The sequence below is a fragment of the Mesoplodon densirostris genome, chromosome X (genome assembly GCF_025265405.1).
Source record: "Mesoplodon densirostris isolate mMesDen1 chromosome X, mMesDen1 primary haplotype, whole genome shotgun sequence".
NCBI lineage: Eukaryota > Metazoa > Chordata > Mammalia > Artiodactyla > Ziphiidae > Mesoplodon > Mesoplodon densirostris.
In genome coordinates, this window is record NC_082681.1 from 62,606,425 (window position 1) to 62,627,164 (window position 20,740).

The window sequence follows — 20,740 nt, forward strand, 5'->3', positions numbered from 1 at the left end:
GTGTTTAGTCTAATATTCTGACTAGTAATGTAAAATTTGAGGTGGATCTGAATTCATCATTCCATTAGTGATCTGAAACTACATTTGACTCTTTGGTATGTTCAGGTGTTCAGTGTTAGTGTTGTAGTCCCTTTGCTACTCTATTAAACAGGATCTGAAACACTGAAGTGTGTAATATTATATATTACCTCTCGCCTGCAAGAGAACTTCAGTATCTCCATGTCAAATACTTTAAAAATTTTTTTACATTGAACTTGGCAAGTAAACAATGAAAAAAGAGAATTTCTGAAAGAAAAAGAATTGTTTTTGTGGGAGAGCATAACTAAGCGCCAATTCAGAAAAATTCCTTAGTATTATGCAATCTGGAATGGCGTTCTGTAACTTAATTTTTAACAGTTGTTAAATGATGTTGTATACTGATTAAATGAAATGTTCAAATAAAGTATATTTGTTTTGTTTATGTTAATATCTATATATTTTGAAATAAATTATTTTTCTTGCATATACTTAAGCCACTACACAATTCCCTCTTCTCCTGGGTCTTTCATTTCCCAATTAACATCACTGGGAAAATAGCAGGAAGAAAGAAAAGAGAATCAGCATGTTTCCAATTTTTGAATTTGTAGTACCGTATAGCTAATTGGCTCCATCCTTAGCCACATTTTCCAGCTCAGCCTTGGTCAGAGGAGTAGGGGAACTAGTGCAGATTCATTATAAGGCACATCATACAATTTATTCTCCAACTCGCTTTCTTAATAATTCCATATGAGAAATTTTTCATTTAATTTTTATCAGTATTGGAAAAATAAGAGACAGGGAATTTGAAAAGAATATGGTTGACGTATGGAGATTCCTGTAAGCTTTACTTTTGTTTCTTCTTAGGAAAAAACAAGGTAATATATCAAGAAAGTAAGTACAGTTTTTATATATTAAACTCCACATTAATATGCATTAAATGTTTTCTATTAAGTGCTAAACTTTCACTAGATTTTAAATGCAATCAAATTTTAATTTCAATATTTACATTTAATATCAATAGGGAAAGATCATGGTGGGAAGGGAGGTTGCTTACATTACCTATTTTTCTAGATAACAAACAAAAAAACATGGAAAGGAATTTGCAAAAATGATGTAAAGAATTGAAAATCTTTCATATGTTTATGACTTAATGCAAAGCTGAGTTGAAGAAGCTCCTATGGATGACCCCAATTACTAGGAAGCTGTATAACTGTAGTTGTGAAATACATCTAATTTAAAGATTGTTTACAACATCTAGCTCAACAGATTTCTATTGGTCATAGACCAAATATTTTGTGCCTGGTGAAAATAGCCTAGAGCTGCAATATTGGATTAATTTTTCCTGGGTGTGTTATAGCTAAGAAAAACCTTAAAACTCAAATGAGTGTCAGAATATTTTAGAGAATCAAAGGGAGATAAACATTAGTGTACTCCTCAGTCTCATTATTGCTTAGAAAATATCAAAAATCTGTTTAAACGAAGTGATTCCAAAAGGCTGTTAATAAGAAGGAATAGCAATACATTCTCAAAATGGATTCCAAAAGACTAGATCTAGAGCCAAATACCATAACCAAGAGTCCCATTAAGAAACCTGGACACCAAGTTTAGAATATCCTTTGTAACATTTTCAAATTATAGCTCATTCCTTTTTGTGACCGAAAGATAAATGTTTTCTATAAAATACAAACCAGTGTGCCTAAATTTAACTTAATTATGGAAAGATAATTCAGAATATAAACATTACTGAAAATTTACAGTAAATGCTTAGATATATAAATGCCATGTTGGTTAACCTTAATAAAGTAGAGAAGTATCAGAGAACCATTTGCCTTGTTTTATTAGAGGTAAAAGGTGATTCTCTTGGTTTAGGGACAGATTTTGCCTTGGATTACTCATTTGTAACTTCTAACCATTTCAGTCAACCATGAAGCTGCTAGGAACATAAAGAAGGTCCTGCTTTAGAATAACACCATTTTTTCCCCAGTGCCCAATTGAAATAAATTTATATTATCATTTAAAAAAAGGGGGGGCGGGTTCCCTGGTGGCACAGTGATTAAGAATCCACCTGCTAATGCAGGGGACACGGGTTTGAGCCCTGGTCTGGGAAGATCCCACATGCCATGGAGCAACTAAGCCCAGAAGCCTCAACTACTGAAGCCCGCAGGCCTAGAGCCCATGCTCGGCAACAAGAGAAGCCACCACAGTGAGAAGCCAGCTCACCAGAACAAAGAACAGCCCTACTCAATGCAACTAGAGAAAGCCCGCGTGCAGCAATGAAGACCCAACATAGCCAGAAAGAAAGAAAGAAAGAAAGAACGAAAGAAAGAAAGAGAGAGAAAGAAAGAAAGAAAGAAAGAGAAAGAAAGAAAGAGAAAGAAAGAAAGAAAGAAAGAAAGAAAGAAAGAAAGAAAGAAAGAAAGAAAGAAAGAAAGAAAGAAACCTGGACATATAAGCCTGAATAGGTATGAGTTTTCATGGATTATTTTTACTAAATTTTGCTTTTGGCCTTAAATCAAGGTAACAGGATGCTCCAAGTCATTAAACCAAAACATCCTAGACCCACATTACATTCTGAGAAAATGACATTGTCAGATTTAAAACTAAGGTAAGAAGCAGATTTCTGATACCCTTCACTGCAGCTACCAGGAGGCCAATATAGTAATCTTACAGCAAGGAGCTTAAACGATGTACTAGGCTAATTTAAAATAATTTTTCTTGAGCACCAAATGCTTCAGCAATATCTATGAATAAATGTTATTATTTGTGGTAAAATGTTTAATAAATTAAGACTTTCCAATTCTGATAGAAATAGACTTGAAGACAAGAATTAATGTATAAAATAATCCAGAAAACAGTTGAATTAAGGGGCAGTATAAGGAGTGATGACCAATCATATTAACTAGCTTCTCTAATGATGATAAGGAGCATTTTCCCAGGGCAGTACGAGAAGTAGTACAGGCCCTAGTGTCCATGTCTATTTCTATCAAAACCATTGATAAAAAATTGAAAAAATTGAAAAAATTCATTGCATCATCCCCCAAGTTTTTATGACCAAAACACCTGGGATGGGGCCTCCCTGGTGGCGCAGTGGTTAAGAGTCCGCCTGCCGATGCAGGGGATACGGGTTCATGCCCCGGTCTGGGAGGATCCCATATGCCGCGGAGCGGCTGGGCCCGTGAGCCATGGCCGCTGGGCCTGCGCATCCGGAGCCTGTGCTCCACAACGGGAGAGGCCACAACAGTGAGAGGCCCACATACCTCAAAAATAAAAAAAAAAAAAAAAAAAAAAAAAAAAAAAAAAAACACCTGGGATGATATGGTTTAAAATTATGGATTTGATATTTGAAGTGTCCTAGGTATGTTAATGTGAACTTGAATGTTAGAATGAGAGGAGCTTTTACAATCTGATTTTTCAGTTTATGTTTATTTTACAAATTTACATAGAAATGACTTCTGTTCAGTGTTATTTTATTGGGAAAAATAAGTAACACCAAACGATCCTGAAAGGTCAGAGGTGGGGAATCACTTCCCAAGTACCTTTAAAGTAAATAAGCCACTTCCCTATAAGTTTTAAGGCATTTTTTTTTGGTTGGTAATATGTATCTAATGTTTAAAATGTAAGAAAAAATACAGTGCAAATAATTTATAATCTGTCACTTTGAGATAAATAATCTTTCTAAAATGACATTGTCATTATGTCATTTCAGGCTGTCATAACAAAGTGTCATAGACTGGGTGGCTTAAACAACAGAAATATATTTCTCACAGTTCTGGAAGCTGGAAGGCCCAAGATCAACGTGCTGGCTGATTTGGTTCCTAGTGAGTGCTCTCTTCTTGGCTTGGAGATGGCCACATTCTCCTTGTGTCCTCACATGGACTTCCCTCAGGATATGCATGCGGGGGGAGAGAGAGAGAGATCACTCTTTCTTCTTTTAAGGCCACTAATCGATCATGAGGAACCTGCTCTATTGATGTCATCTCACCCTAATTACCCCCAAAGGCCTCATCTCCAAATTCTGTCACATTGGGGGTTAGGGTTTCAACATATGAATTTGGGGGGCACAAATATTCAGTCCATAACAGTCATTTTTAAGATAGTGTAAAAATGTTTCTTCATCTCACCTATCTCTCTTAACTATAAACATTTGTAAAAATTAAATGACAAAAGTATTTATACCAAATCAGTGATATTTTTGCACCAACAAACTGATATATCTATTTGATTATAGGTAAAATGTAACTTTTTTCTTTATTTTTCATTTATTTTTAACTTTTTGGTATTGCATCCCCTTAAATATATAGTCCTTTTTTTTATAATTCTCCATATCTCACTTCACATATATTCATTTTCAATTCATTCTAAGATTTTTGATAAAGTCTCATAAATAATTGGTAAAATTATGTCTCCATACTACATATGGATCAAGAACCTTTAGTCAAAATCTTTGTGGTACCACAACAAAACTATAGACTCACATTTTTAGGAAACATCCCTTACCAAAGAGAAAATGCCTGGGGTTGTACACAGCCCCATTCTTATGTATCCAGAAATGCTACATCAAATTTTGTATGCTGTGAAGTCAGGTGGCCTATATTTGAATCTCAAATTCTCCACTTATAAACTGTGTGGTGTCAGGCAAATTAATTAACTTTTTAAACTCAATTCCTTCATCTGTGAAATTTAAATTATAATCATTTGTATGTGTGTGTGTGTGTGTGTGTGTTCATTAAGTTACAGTGCATATACTGTACTGAACATAATGTTTGTATAGAAATAGCAAAATTACATCTCCCTCTCCCTTTATTTATATACATCATCTTTATGTATATATACATACATATACACACACCCACACACACAGAAGAGGGGGACAGCAATTATTGCCATATACTTTTATATTTATTTATTTGGCTGTGTCAGGTCTTATTTACGGCATGCAGGATCTTTTAGTTGCGGCATGTGAATCCCTAGCTGCAGCATGTGGGATCTAGTTTCCTGACCAGGGATGGAACCCGGGCCCCCTGCATTGGGAGTGTGGAGTCTTGGCAACTGGACCACCAGGAAAGTCCCTGCTATGTACTTTTAAGTGGGTTGTGAAAAATAGACATATTTTTCTTCCTTTTACAGGAAGAACACTTGAATAAATATTAAATTTGTAAGTGTGTGTCATTCTTCATATATTTCCTTTAGGCATTTTACTTCAAATAATAAGACTAACTGTGGTTTTACACTGAAAGACTTGAGAAATCACTGAAGAAATTGTGACACTAATTTTGAGATTTTACTTTTATTAGAGCATACAACAAAGAAGTACATCTAAAAGATTGTGAGTCTAACACTTTTGTCATATTGTATTAGTGACTGAATCATCTTAGTAAACACTTAAAAAATATGTTAAGTAATTCATAAGAAACATGGACTCACCAACCCCTTTTAGAATATATGGAAGAGCTTCAATAACCATTCAAAAGAAAAGACATCACTTTGCTAAAACTAAAGAAAGAAATCAGATTGCTTTCACTCTGAATCAGTTTAAATAAAATAAGGCAATCAACTTGAATAAAAACTAATAATCTATTCCCCAACCATTCCCAACTTGTATTTTTCCATTTTATATCTAACAGAATGGGTTATTGAGATATTGACAGCAGCTATTGACTTAGAGAACTTTTGAAGCTAATATGCTAAAACAGAAATGGTCACCGGTTACTGATCAAAAATTAGTTATGATATACAGAAAAAGAAATCCCCTTTTGGAGTTCAAGGTGAGTAAAATATATAGAAAACAATATAATTTTTAAAAACAATAAAAAAGTATAATTTTGTGGATAATACAACGAGATGAACTATACATCCTTCAATATGGAACCACAAAACCACAAATAGTTTAACAACATGTATTGAGAAGTCTACTGAAAGGGTTTCTAATTCATTTTTGGAATATTATAATTGTATCCCAATTATCTTCAAGACTTTTAATGTTCTAAGGTCACAGTTGTTTTTTGTTTGATTTTTAACTAAATATGTAAAGGGCTGAATTTACCATAAGCCTCAGGTTACTGACACATTACTGCCAGGAATTTCTGCAAGACGCTTTTATGTTTTCAAGCATTCATTTTTTCTTTTATTCACTTGTATTTCCATTCTATATTTCCAGTGCCTACTCCTCATATTGCTTCTTATGTGTTTTATATGGAACTTTTTGTTTGTATGTACTCTTATGAAATGTGTATTTTTGTTGTATATTTTTCAGTTCTCTGTGTTCTAAATTTTCCTTTCAAAACACCATAGCTCAGCAGGATAATTATTGTGTTTTACAAAACAAAATAAAGTAAAATAAAATAAGATAAAATTTAATTTCAGAAACACTTTCATTGCCTCCATTCACATATGAACATATGGAGGCATCTCAGTACCTGAGTCCCAAATCTCCCAAAGTCATTTCATCCCTCCATTTTGCCATTAGTTCTTATTTTATTTATTCTTTTCATTGCCTTTTATTGTCCCAGGTTCTTGATTCCCTCAGTGACTGTGAACAGTGAATGGTACACTGTAGAGCAAAACATCCTGGAATTTCTTATTCTCTCTGTATGCTATATAATGGCATTTAAATAGGAAATATATATATATATATTCAGTAATTCAAATACCAACTCAACCACAAAAAAGCTATTTCACTTAACGTTCATCTGCATGGCTATTCTTTTTTCCATATAGGTCATTAAAATTTACCATAAGTTAGCTTTTTTCTTGATTAAATATGACTTTGCAATGATCCTGGGAACTTACCATCATGTACAAAACAGTTTCTGTGCCAAAATGCTTTCTAAATTTCAAACAAACAAATGAAGTACATTTTATTTTATTTTTTTTCCATTTGCCAGAAATGGCCAACCTTTAATATTGAAGTAAAGAAAATACAACATTATGTAATTTGAAACATACATGCTTAAATTAACTATATTCAGAAAATTCAACATTTAGAAATTATTAAAGAAATTATTCCAGAACACTAAGTAGAAATCATTATTCCTTAAGGATTGGTGTTATAAAATGGTAAATATTCCCCTGGGCATCACAGAACTGCATTTTGGTCTTCAACACTAAGCATTGTGCTCGCAACAATGTCATACCCATGTTACAAATAAAAAAGGAAATTGAGGATCCAAGCTGAGACTTGTATGCAGATCATTTGAGTGCAAACTCAGTGTGTTTCTTATCCACAGCTATCTCCTTTTGGTATTCTGCAATTAAAGTCCTGATAATTATTGAACAGAATGTTATAGCATAATCTAAGGGGAGCTTGCCAAAAATTACCCATTTCAAATACCCTAAACAAGTTTATTCTTTAGACAAAATTATACTCTATATGCTTTTGCAGCAGTATTTCAACAAATAACTACTCTTTAGTGATATCCACATTCATGGGATGATATCAGTTTTAGTAGCAGCATTTCTTTTTTTTATATATCTCTTCCCTCTTGCATCTCCCTCCCTCCTACCCTCCTTATCCCACCAGTCTAGGTGGTCACAAAGCATCGTGCTGACCTCCCTGTGCTATGCGGCTGCTCCCCACTAGATGTCTATTTTACGTTTGGTAGTGTATATATACCCATGCCATTCTCGCACTTTGTCACAGCATACCATTCCCACTCCCCATATCCTCAAGTCCATTCTCTAGTAGATCTATAACTTTATTCACTTCTTGCCCCTAGGTTCTTCATGACCTTTTATTTTATTTTTTTCTTAGATTCCATATATATGTGTTACCATACGGTATTTGTTTTTCTATTTCTGACTTACTTCGCTCTGTAAGACAGACTCTAGGTCCATCCAACTCACTAAACATAACTCAATTTCATTTCTTTTTATGGATGAGTAATATTCCATTGTATATATGTGCCACATCTTCTTTATCCATTCGTCTGTCAATGGACATTTAGGTTGCTTCCATTTCCTGCCTATTGTAAATAGAGCTGGAATGAACATTTTGGTACATGACACTTTTTGAATTATGGTTTTCTTGGGGTATATGCCCAGTAGTGGGATTGCTGGGTCATATGGTAGTTCTATTTTTAGTTTTTTAAGGAACCTCCATACTGTTCTCCATAGTAGCTGTATCAATTTACATTCCCACCAAGAGTGCAAGAGGGCTCCCTTTCCTCCACACCCTCTCCAGCATTTAGTGTTTGTAGATATTTTGATGATGGCCTTTCTGACCGGTGTGAGATGATATCTCATTGTAGTTTTGACTTGCATTTATCTAATGATTAATGATGTTGAGCATTCTTTCATGTGTTTGTTGGCAATCTGTATGTCTTCTTTGGAGAAATGTCTATTTAGGTCTTCTGCCCATTTTTGGATTGGATTGTTTGTCTTTTTGATATAGAGCTGCATGAGCTGCTTGTAAACCTTGGAGATTAATCCTTGGTCAGTTGCTTCATTTGCAAATATTTTCTCCCATTCTGAGGGTTGTCTTTTGATCTTGTTTATGGTTTCCTTGGCTGTGCAAAAGCTTTGAAGTTTCATTAGGTCCCATTTATTTATTTTTGTTTCTATTTTCATTTCTAGAGGAGGTGGGTCAAAAAGGACCTTGCTGTGATTTATGTCATAGAGTGTTCAGCCTCTGTTTTCCTCTAAGAGTTTGATAGTGCTTGGCCATACATTTAGGTCTTTAATCCATTTGGGGTTTATTTTTGTGTATAGTGTTAGGGAGTTTTCTACTTTCGTACATTTACATGTAGCTTTCTAGTTTTCCCAACACCACTTATTGAAGAGGCTGTCTTTTCTCCACTGTATATTTGTGCCTCCTTTAACAAAGATAAGGTAACCATACGTGCATGGGTTTATCTATGGGATTTCTATCCTGTTCCATTGATCTATATTTCTGTTTTTGTGGCAGTACCACACTGTCTTCATTACTGTAGCTTTGTAGTATAGTCTGAAGTCAGGGAGCCTGATTCCTCCAGCTCCGTTTTTCTTTCTCAAGATTGATTTGGCTATTTGGGGTCCATTCTGTTTCCAGACAAATTGTGAAATATCTTGTTCTAGTTCTGTGAAAAATGCCATTGGTAGTTTGATAGGGATTGCATTGAATCTCTAGATTGCTTTGGGTAGTAGACTCATTTTCACAAGGTTGATTTTTCCAATCCAAGAACCTGGTATATCTCTCCATCTATTGGTATCATCTTTAATTTCTTTCATTAGTGTCTTATAATTTTCTGCATACATCTCTTTTGTCTCCTTAGAAGAGGTTTATTGCTAGGTATTTTATTTATTTTGTTGCAGTGGTAAATGGGAGTGTTTTCTTATTTTCTCTTTCAAACTTTACATCATTAGTGCATAGGAATGCTAGAGTTTTCTGTGCATTAATTTTGTATCCTGTTACTTTAGCAAATTCATTAACTAGCTCTGGTAGTTTTCTGGTGGCATCTTTAGGATTCTCTATGTATAGTATCATGTCATCTGCAAACGGTGACAACCTTACTTCTTTTCTAATTTGGATTCCTTTTATTTCATTTTCTTCCCAGATTGCTGTGGCTAAAACTTCCTAAACTATGTAGAATAATAGTGGTGACAGTGGGCAAACTTGTCTTGTTCCTGATCTTAGTGGAAATGGTTAAAATTCTTTGCCATTGAGGATGATGTTGGCTGTGGGATTTTCATATATGACCTTTATTATGTTGAGGAAAGTTCGTTGTATGCCTACTTTCTGCAGAGTTTTTATCATGAATTGGTGCTGAATTTTGTCAAAAGCTTTCTCTGAATCGATTGAGATGATCATATGGTATTTTCTCCTGAAATTTGTTAATATGGTGTATCACATTGATTCATTTGCTTATATTGCAGAATCCTTACATTCCTGGGATAAACCCCACTTGCTCATGGTGTATGATCCTTTTAATGTGCTGTTGGAGTCTGTTTGCTAGTATTGTGTTGAGGATTTTTGCATCTATGTTCGTCAGTGATATTGACCTGTAGTATTCTTTCTTTATGACATCTTTGTCCGGTTTTGGTATCAGGGTGATGGTGGCCTCATAGAATGAGTTAGGGAATATTCCTCCCCCTGCTATATTTTGAAAGAGTGTGAGAAGGGTAGGTGTTAGCTCTTCTCTAAATGTTTGATAACTTTCACCTGTTAAGCCATCTTCCTGGGCTTTTGTTTGCTGGAAGATTTTAATCACACTTTCAATTTCAGTGGTTGTGATTGGTGTGTTCATATTTTCTATTTCTCCCTTGTTCAGTCTCAGAAGGTTGTGCATTTCTAAGAATTTGTCCATTTCTTCCAGCTTGTCCATTTTATTGGCATATACCTGCTTGTAGTAATCTCTCATGATCCTTTGTATTTCTGCAGTGTCAGTTGTTTCTTCTCCTTTTTCATTTCTAATTCTATTGATTTGAGTCTTCTCCCTTTTTTTCTTGATGAGTCTGTATAATGGTTTATCAATTTTGCTTATCTCCTTAAAGAACCAGCTTTTTGTTTTATTGATCTTTGCTATTGTTTCCTTCATTTCTTTTTCATTTACTTCTGAACTGAACTTTATGATTTCTTTCCTTCCGCTAACTTTGGGGAATTTTTTGTTATTTATCTAATTGCTTTAGGTGTAATGTTAGGTTGTTTATTTGAGATGCTTCTTGTTTCTTAAGGTAGGATTTTATTGCTGTAATATTCCCTCTTTGAACTGCTTTTGCTGCATCCCATAAGTTTTGGGTCGTCGTGTTTTCATTGTCATTTATTTCTAGGTATTTGTTTGATTTCCTCTTTGATTTCTTCAGTGATCTCTTGGTTATTAAGTATTATATTGTTTAGCTTCCATGTGCTTGTATTTTTTACAGATTTTTCCTGTAATTGATATCCAGTCTTATAGCATTGTGGGTGGAAAAGGTACTTGATGTGATTTCAGTTTTCTTAAATTTACCAAGTCTTCTTTTATGACCCAAGATATGATCTATCCTGGAGAATTATCCATGAGCATTTGAGAGGAATGCATATTGTGTTGTTTTGGGAAGGAATGCCCTATAAATATCAAGTCTATTATGTCTGATTTATCCTTTAAAGCGTGTGGTTCCTTATTTATTTTCATTTGGCCTTATTTATTTTCATTTTGGATGATCTGTCCATTGGTGAAATTGGGGTGTTATAGTCCCCTATTAGGATTGTGTTACTCTCGATTTCCCCTTTTATGACTGTTAGTATTTGACTTATATATTGAGGTGCTTCTATGTTGCGTGAATAAGTATTTACAATTGTTATATCTTCTTGAATCGACCCCTTGATCATTATGTAGTGTCCTTCTTTGTCTCTTCTAATAGTCTTTATTTTAAAGTCTACTTTGTCTGATATAAGAATTGCTACTCCAGGGCTTCCCTGGTGGCACAGTGGTTGAGGGTCCACCTGCCGATGCAGGGGACGTGGGTTCGTGCCCTGGTCCGGGAGGATCCCACATGCTGCAGAGCGGCTGGGCCTGTGGGCCGTGGCCACTGGGCCTGCGCATCCAGAGCCTGTGCTCCACAATGGGAGAGGCCACAACAGTGAGAGGCCCATGTACCGCAGGAAAAAAAAAAAGTATTGCTACTCCAGCTTTCTTTTGACTTCCATTTGCATGGAATACCTTTTTCCATCCTCTCACTTTCAGTCTGTATGCGTCCCTAAGTCTGAAGTTGGTCTCTTGTAGACAGCATATATATGGGTCTTGTTTTTGTATCCATTCAGCCAGTCTGTGTCTTTTGGTTAGAGCATTTAATCCATTTACATTTAAGGTAATTATCGACATGTACATTCCTATTCCCATTTTTTTAATTTTTTGGGTTTGTTATTGTAGGTCTATTCCTTCTCTTGTGTTTCCTACCTAGAGAAGTTCCTTTAGCATTTTTTGTAAAGCTGGTTTTGTGGTGCTAAATTCTTTTGGCTTTTTCTTGTCTGTAAAGGTTTTAATTTTTCCATCAAATCTGAATGAGATCCTTGCTGGGTAGAGTAATCTTGGTTTTAGGTTTTTCTCCTTTATCACTTTAAATATGTCCTGCCAGTCCCTTCTGGCTTGCAGAGTTTCTGCTGAAAGATCAGCTGTTAACCTTATGGAGATTTCCTTGTGAGCTACTTGTTGTTTTTTTCTTGCTACTCTTAATATTTTTTCTTTGAGTTTAATTTTTGATAGTTTGACTAATATGTGTCTTGGCGTGTTTCTCCTTAGATTTATCCTGTATGGGATTCTCTGTGCTTCCTGGACTTGAGTAACTATTTACTTTCCCATATTAGGGAAATTCTAAACTATAATCTCTTCAAATATTTTCTCAGTCCCTTTGTTTTACTCTTATTCTTCTGGAACCCTTATAATTCGAATGTTGGTGCATTTAATGTTGTACCAGATGTCTCTGAGACTGTCCTCAGTTCTTTTCATTCTTTGTTTTTCTTTATTCCACTCTGCAGTAGTTATTTCTACTCTTTTCTCTTCCAGGTCACTTATCCATTCTTCTGCCTCAGTAATTCTGCTATTGGTTCCTTCTAGAGAATTTTTAATTTCTTTTATTTTCTTGTTCATTTTTTCCTTGCTCTTTAGTTCTTCTAGTTTCTTTTTAAACGTTTCTTGTATTTCCTCTATTCTTTTTCCAAGATTTTGGATCATCTTTACTATCACTATTCTGCATTCTTTTTCATATAGACTGCCTATTTCCTCTTCATTTGTTAGGTCTGGTGGGTTTTTATCTTGCTCCTTCACCTGCTGTGTGTTTTTCTGTCTTCTCATTTTGCTTAACTTACTGTGTTTGTGGTCTCCTTTTCATAGGCTGCAGATATTCGTAGTTCCAATTGTTTTTGTTGTCCATCCCCAGTGTCTAAGGATGGTTCAGTGGGTTGTGTAGGCTTCCTGGTGGAGGAGACTAGTGCCTGTGTTCTTATGGATGAGTCTGGATCTTGTATTTCTGGTGGGCATTCCACGTCTGGTGGTGTGTTTTGGGGTGTCTGTGGCCTTATTATGATTTTAGGCAGCCTCTCTGTTATTGGATGGGTTTGTTTTCCTGTCTTGCTAGTTTTTGGCCTAGGTTAGCCAGCACTGTAGGTTGCTGTTCGTTGAGTGAAGCTGGGTCTTGACATTGAGATGGAGATCTCCGGGAGATTTTTGCCATTTGATATTACATGGAGCTGGGAGGTCTCTTCTGGACCAGTGTTCTGAAGTTGGCTCTCGCACTTCAGAGGCACAGCCCTGATGCCTGGCTGGAGCACAAAGAGCCTTTCACCCATATGGCTCAGAACAAATTGGAGAAATAATAGAATGAAAGAAAGAGTATGAAATAAAATAAAATAAGGTAAAATAAAATAATTTGTAAAAATAAAAAATAATTATTAAGAAAAATATTTTTTAGAGTAAAGAAAAAAAAAGAAAAAAAGGATGGACAGAACCCTAGGACAAATGGTAAAAACAAACCTATAAAGACAAAATCACACATAGAAGCATACACATACACACTCCAAAAAGAGAAAAAAGGAATATATATATATATATATATATATATATATATATATATATATATATATATATATATATATCTTTGTTCCCAAAGTCCACCTCCTCAGCTTGGGATGATTTGTTGTCTATTCAGGTATTCCACAGAAGCAGGATACATCAAGTTGGTTGTGGAGATTTAATCCACTGCTCCTGAGGCTGCTGGGAGAAATTTTCCTTTCTCTTTGTTCACACAGCTCCTGGGTATCTGTTTTGGATTTGTACCTGTCTCTGAGTGTAGGTTTCCTGATCGCGTCTGTTCTTCGCTCAAACAGGATGGAGTTAAAGAGCAGCTGATTCAGGGGCTCAGGCTCACTCAGTCCAGGGGGAGAGAAGTGTACCAATGCTGGATGAGCCTGCTGTGGCAGAGGCCGGCGTGACATTGCAACAGCCTGAGGCACATCTTGTGTTCTTCTGGAGAAGTTGTTCCTGGATCACGGGACCCTGGCAGTGATGTGCTGCACAGGCTCCCAGGAGGGGAGATGTGTAGAGTGACCTATGCTTGCACACAGGATTCTTGGTGGTGGCAACAGCAGCCTTAGCATCCCATGCTGGTCTATCTTGTCTGAGCTGATAGCCGTGGCTTGCACCCGTCTCTGGAGCTCTTTTTAGTGACACTCTTAATACCCTCTCCTCACGCACCAGGGATAAAAGAGGGAAGAGAATGTCTCTTGCCTCTTCGGCAGGTCCAGACTTTTTCCGGACTCCCTCCCAGCTAGCTGTGATGCATTAGCCGCTTCAGGCTGTGTTCAGGCAGCCAATGCCAGTCCTCTCCTTGGGATGATCTCCAATGTCTGAGCCTCAACTCCCAGTCCCTGCCCACCTCGGTGGGTGAGCAGACAAGCCTCTCAGGCTTGTGAGTGCTGGTCGGCACTGATCCTCTGTGTGGGAATCTCTCCGCTTTGCCCTCCACACCCCTGTTGCTGCCCTGTCTTCCATGACTCCGAAGCTTCCCCCCTATGCCACCTGCAGTCTCCGCACTTGAAGTGACTTCCTAATGTGTGTAATCCTTTCCTCCTTCACTGTTCCCTTCTACTGGTTCAGGTCCCATCCCTATTCTTTTGTCTCTGTTTTTTTTCTCTTTTGCCCTACCCAGGTACGTGGGGAGTTTCTTGCCTTTTGGGACGTCTGAGATCTTCTGCCAGTGTTCAGTAAGTGTTCTATAAGAGCTCTTCCACATGTACATGTATTTCTGATGTATTCGTGGGGAGGAAGATTATCTCCGTGTCTTACTCTTCCACCATCTTGAAGCTCCTCCCACAGATGAAGTTTAGAATACCATTTGCTGACAAGCTGGAGTTCTTTGTTATTCAGTACAATTCACACCATTGCAAACTATGTTCCAAGCACACTGGTGAACTTCTATAATAAATGTTTCATCATCTGTGTCAGAAAGACAATAGACATATCTTGCCTTGGGATTTAACTATAACAAAAAATGACAGAAACTAACTTCATAAATTACATTCTCCTGAGTGATGGGTATGTTGTCATATACATCAGTATTCAATAAAACTCCAATTACTTATATGACAAATGGTCCCAATGTTTGATGGACAATTTATATGCAACCACCAGGAACATAATTTTAAACAGCAACATTAACTTCTGTCATTTTGGTGGCTTGGGAATCAGTGGTTCACACTGTTCTGGGGGAGCCTCCATTTCAAACCATATTTCAAACAATGATTAATTAAGCTCACAATACCTTGAAACCGAGTCTCTAAATTCATGCAAGAAGCTTAAAGTAAAAGCATGAAAATTTAAGCAACTTTTTAAAAGCCATAATGAGAGACAGGATTATTACAGGTATCCAACCAAACCTAACTATATCCTACTTCAAATGTTAAACTGGAATCCTTGTGCCAAGCATCTTAAATTATCATACTGCCAAACACATAAGCTACAATGTGTTGAAAGCTGGAAGACAGCAAGACAAATTCTGCCACAGTTTTTCCAGCATCAAGAATCCAAAAGTCCAGAGGGCAGACAGCAGAAGCAAGAACAACTACAATCCTGCAGCCTGTGGAACAGAAACCAAAATCACAGAAAAATAGACAAGATGAAAAGACAGAGGACTATGTACCAGATGAAGGAACAAGATAAACCCCCAGAAAAACACTAAATGAAGTGGAGATAAGCAACCTTCCAGAAAAAGAATTCAGAATAATGATAGTGAAAAAGATCCAGGACTTCAGAAAAACAATGGAGGCAAAGATCGAAGATGCAAGAAATGTTAAAAAAAGACCTAGAAGAATTAAAGAAAAAACAAACAGAGATGAACAGTACAATAACTGAAATGAAAACAACACTAGAAGGAATGAATAGCAGAATAAGTGAGGCAGAAGAATGGATAAGTGACCTAGAAGACAGAATGGTGGAACTCACGGCTGTGGAAGAGAATAAAGAAAAAAAACAATGAAAAGTAATGAAGACACCCTAAGAGACCTCTGGGAGAACATTAAATGCAACAACATTCACATTATAAGGGTCCCAGAAGGAGAAGAGAGAGAGAAAGAACCAGAGAAAATATTTGAAGATATTATAGTTGAAAACTTCCCTAACAAACACGGGAAAGGAAATAACCACCCCAGTTCAGGAAGTGCAACAAGTCCCATACAGGATAAACCCAAGGAGAAACACGCCGAGACACATAGTAATCAAATTGGCAAAATTTAAAGACAAATAAAAATTATTGAAAGCAGAAAGGGAAAAGTGACAAATAACATAGAAGGTAACTCACATAAGGTTAACAGCTGATTTCTTAGCAGAAATTCTACAAGACAGAGGGAGTGGCATAATATACTTAAAGTGATGAAAGGGAAGAACCTATAACCAAGGTTACTCTACCCAGCAAGGATCTCATTCAGATTTGATGGATAAATCAAAAGCTTTACAGACAAGCAAAAGGTAAGAGAATTCAGCACAACCAAACCAGCTCTACTACAAATGCTAAAGGAACTTCTTTAAGTGGGGAACACAAGAGAGGAAAAGGACCTAAAAATACAACCCCAAAACAATTAAGAAAATGGTCATAGGAACATTCATATTGATAATTACCTTAAATGTGAATGGATAAAATGATCCAACCAAAAGACACAGGCTTGCTGAATGGATACAAAAAGAAGACCCATATATATGCTGTCTAGAAGAGACCCACTTCAGACTTAGGGACACATACAGACTGAAAGTGAGGGGATGGAACAAGATATTCCATGCAAGTGGAGATCAAAAGAAAGCTGAATTAGCAATACTCATATCAGATAAAATAGACTTTAAAATGGAGAATGTTACAAGAGACAAAGAAAGACTCTACATTATGATCTAGTGATCAATCCAAGAAGAACATATAACAATTATAAATATACATGCACCCAACATAGGAACTCCTCAATACATACTGAAACTGCTAACAGCTAAAAAAGAGTAAATCGAGAGTAACAAAATAAGAGTGGGGGACATTAACACCTGACTTACACCAATGGACATATCATCCAAACAGAATATTACTAAGGAAACACAAGCTTTAAATGACATAATAGAAGAGATAGATTTAATTGATATTTATAGGACATGCCATCCAGAAACAGCAGATTACACTTTTCTCAAGTGTGCACAGAATATTCTCCAGGATAGATCACATCTTGGGTCACAAGTCAAGCCTCAGAAAGTTTAAGAAAATTGAATTCATATCAAGCATCTTTTCTGACCGCAACACTATGAGATTAGAAATGAATTATGTGTAAAAAACGTAAAAAACACAAACACATGGAGGCTAAACAATATGTTAATAAATAACCAAGATATCACTGGAGAAATCAAACAGGAATTCAAAAAAATACCTAGTGTAAAATGACAATGAAAACATGATGATCCAAACCTATGGGATGTGGCAAAAGCAGTTCTAAGAGGGAAGTTTATAGCTGTAAAAGCCTACCTCACGAAACAAGAAAAATCTCAAATAAACAACCAAACCTTACACGTAAAAAAATTAGGGAAAGAAGAACAAACAAAACCCAACGTTAGCAGAAGGAAAAAATCATAAACATCAGAGCAGAAATAAGTGAAATAGAAACAAGGAAAACAATAGCAAAGATCAATAAAGCTAAAAGCTGGTTCGTTGCAAAGATAAACAAAATTGATAAAACCTTAACCAGACTCATCAAGAAAAAGAGGGAGAGGACTCTAATCAAGAAAATTAGAAATGAGAAAGGAGAAGTTACAGCAGGCAACACAGAAATACAAAGCATCCTAAGAGAATACTACAAGCAATTCTATGCAATAAAATGGACAACCTGGAAGAAATGGACAAATCCTTAGGAATGTATAACCTTCCATTACTGAACCAGGAAGAAATAGAAAATATGAGCAGACCAATCACAAGTAATGATATTGAAACTGTGATTTAAAATATTCCAACAAACAAAAGTCCAGGACCAGATGGCTTCACAGGTAAATTCTATCAAATATTTACAGAAGAGCTAGCACCCATCCTTCTCAAACTCTTCCAAAAAATTTTGGAGGAAAGAACACTCCTAAACTCATTCTATGAGTCCATCATCACCCTGATACCAAAACCAGACAAAGATACTACAAAAAAAAAGAAAATTACAGACCAATATCACTGATGAATATAGATGCAAAAATTCTCAACAAAACACTAGCTAACAGAATCTAGCAACACATTAAAAGGATCATAAACCATGGTCAAGTGGGATTTATCCCAGGGATGCAAGGATTCTTCAATGTATGCAAATCAATCAATGTGATACACCATATTTAAAAATTGAAGAATAAAAACCATATGATCATATCAATAAATGCAGAAAAAGCTTTTGATACAATTCAACACACATTTATGAATAAAACTCTCCAAAAAGTAGGCATAGAGGGAACCTACCTCAACATAATAAAGGCCATATATGTCATACCCACAGCAACCATCATTCTCAATGGTGAGAAACTGAAAGCTTTTCCTCTAAGATCAGGAAAGAGACATAGATGTCCATTATCACCCCTACTATTCAACATAGTTTTGGAAGTCCTAGCCATGACAATCAGAGAAGAAAAAGAAATAAAAGTAATACAAATTGGAAAAGAAGAAGTAAAACTGTCACTGTTTGCAGATGATATGATACTATACATAGAGAATCCTAAAAATGCCACCAGAAAACTACTAGAACTAATCAATGAATTTGGTAAAGTTGCAGGATACAAATTTTATGCACACAAACCTCCTGCATTCCTATACACTAATGATGAAAAATCTGAAAGAGAAATTAAGGAAAAACTCCCATTTACCTTTGCAACAAAAATAATAAAATACCTAGGAATAAATCTACCTAGGGAGACAAAAGCCATGTATGCAAAAACTACAAGACACTAATGAAAGAAAGTAAAGATGATACCAGCAGATAGAGAGATACACCATGTTCTTGGATTGGAAGAATCAATATTGTGAAAATGAGTCTACTACCCAAAGCAATCTAGAGATTCAATGCAATCCCTATCAAATTACCAATGGCGTTTTTTACAGAACTAGAACAAAAAATCTTAAAATTTGTATGGAGACACAAACGACCCTGTAAAGCCAAAGCAGTCTTGAGGAAAAAAAAACAGAGCAAGAGGAATCAGACTCCCTGACTTCAGACTATACTACCAAGCTACAGTAATCAAGATAATATGGTACTGGCACAAAAACAAAAACATAGATCAATGGAACAAGATAGAAAGCCCAGACATTAATCAACACACCTATGGTCAACTAAACTATAACAAAGGAGGCAATGATATACAATGGAGAAAAGACAGTCTCTTCAATAAGTGGTGCTGGGAAAGCTGGACAGCTACATGTAAAAGAATGAAATTAGAACACTCTCTGACACCACACACAAAAATAAACTCAAAATGTATTTGAGACCTAATGTAAGACCAGAAACTATAAAACTCTTATAGGAAAGCATAGGAAGAACACTCTTGACATAAATCACAGAAAGATCTTTTTTGATCCACCCTTGAGTAATGGAAATAAAAACATAACTAAATAAATGGGACCTATTGAAACGTAAAAGCTTTTGCACAGCAAAGGAAATCATAAACAAGATGAAAGGACAAACCTCAGAATGGGAGAAAATATTTGCAGATGAGCCAAGGGACAAAGGGTTAATCTCCAAAATATATAAACAGCTCATACAACTCAACAATAAAGAAAAAAAACAACCCAATCCAAAAATGGGCAGAAAACCTAAATAGACATTTCTCCAAAGAAAACATACAGATGGCCCAGAAGCACTTGAAAAGCTGCTCAACATCACTAACTATTAGAGAAATGCAAATCAGAACTAAAATGAGTTATCACCTCACACCAGTTACAATGGGCATCATCAGAAAATCTACAAACAACAAATGCTTGAGAGGGTGTGGAGAAAAGGGAACCCTCTTGCACTGTTGGTGGGAATGTAAATTGATACAGCCACTATGGAGAACAGTATGGACGTTCCTTAAAAAAAACTAAAAATAGAATTACCATATCTTCCAGCAATCCCACTACTGGGCATATACCCAGAGAAATCCATAATTCAAAAAGACACATGCACCCGAATGTTCATTGCAGCACTATTTACAATAGCCAGATCATGGAAGCAACCTAAATGCCCATCGACAGATGAATGGATAAAGATGTTGTGGTACATATATACAATGAAATATTACTCAGCCATAAAAAGGAATGAAATTGGTCATTTGTTGAGACGTGGATGGATCTAGAGACTGTCATACAGAGTGAAGTAAGTCAGAAAGAGTAAAACAAATATTGTATATTAACACATGTATCTGGAACCTAGAGAAATGGTACAGATGAACCGGTTTGCTGGGTAGAAGTTGAGACAAGATGTAGAGAACAAACGTATGGACACCAATGGGGGAAGCCACAGGGGGGTGGGGATGGTAGTGTGATGAATTGGGACATAGGGATTGATATGTATACACTGATGTGTATAAAATTGATGACTAATAAGCACCTGCTGTATAAAAAATAAATAAAATAAAATCCAAAATGTAAAAAAAAAAGTAAGTTGAATTATATGTAGCATGATCCTATTGGTACAGAAACAAAACACTATGTGTTGTATAGGTGTGTATTTGCATGTCTATAAAATGGTCAGCAAATATATTCATCAAACAGTTAAAAGTGGTAACTCCTGGAGAGTCAGACTAAAAAGGAT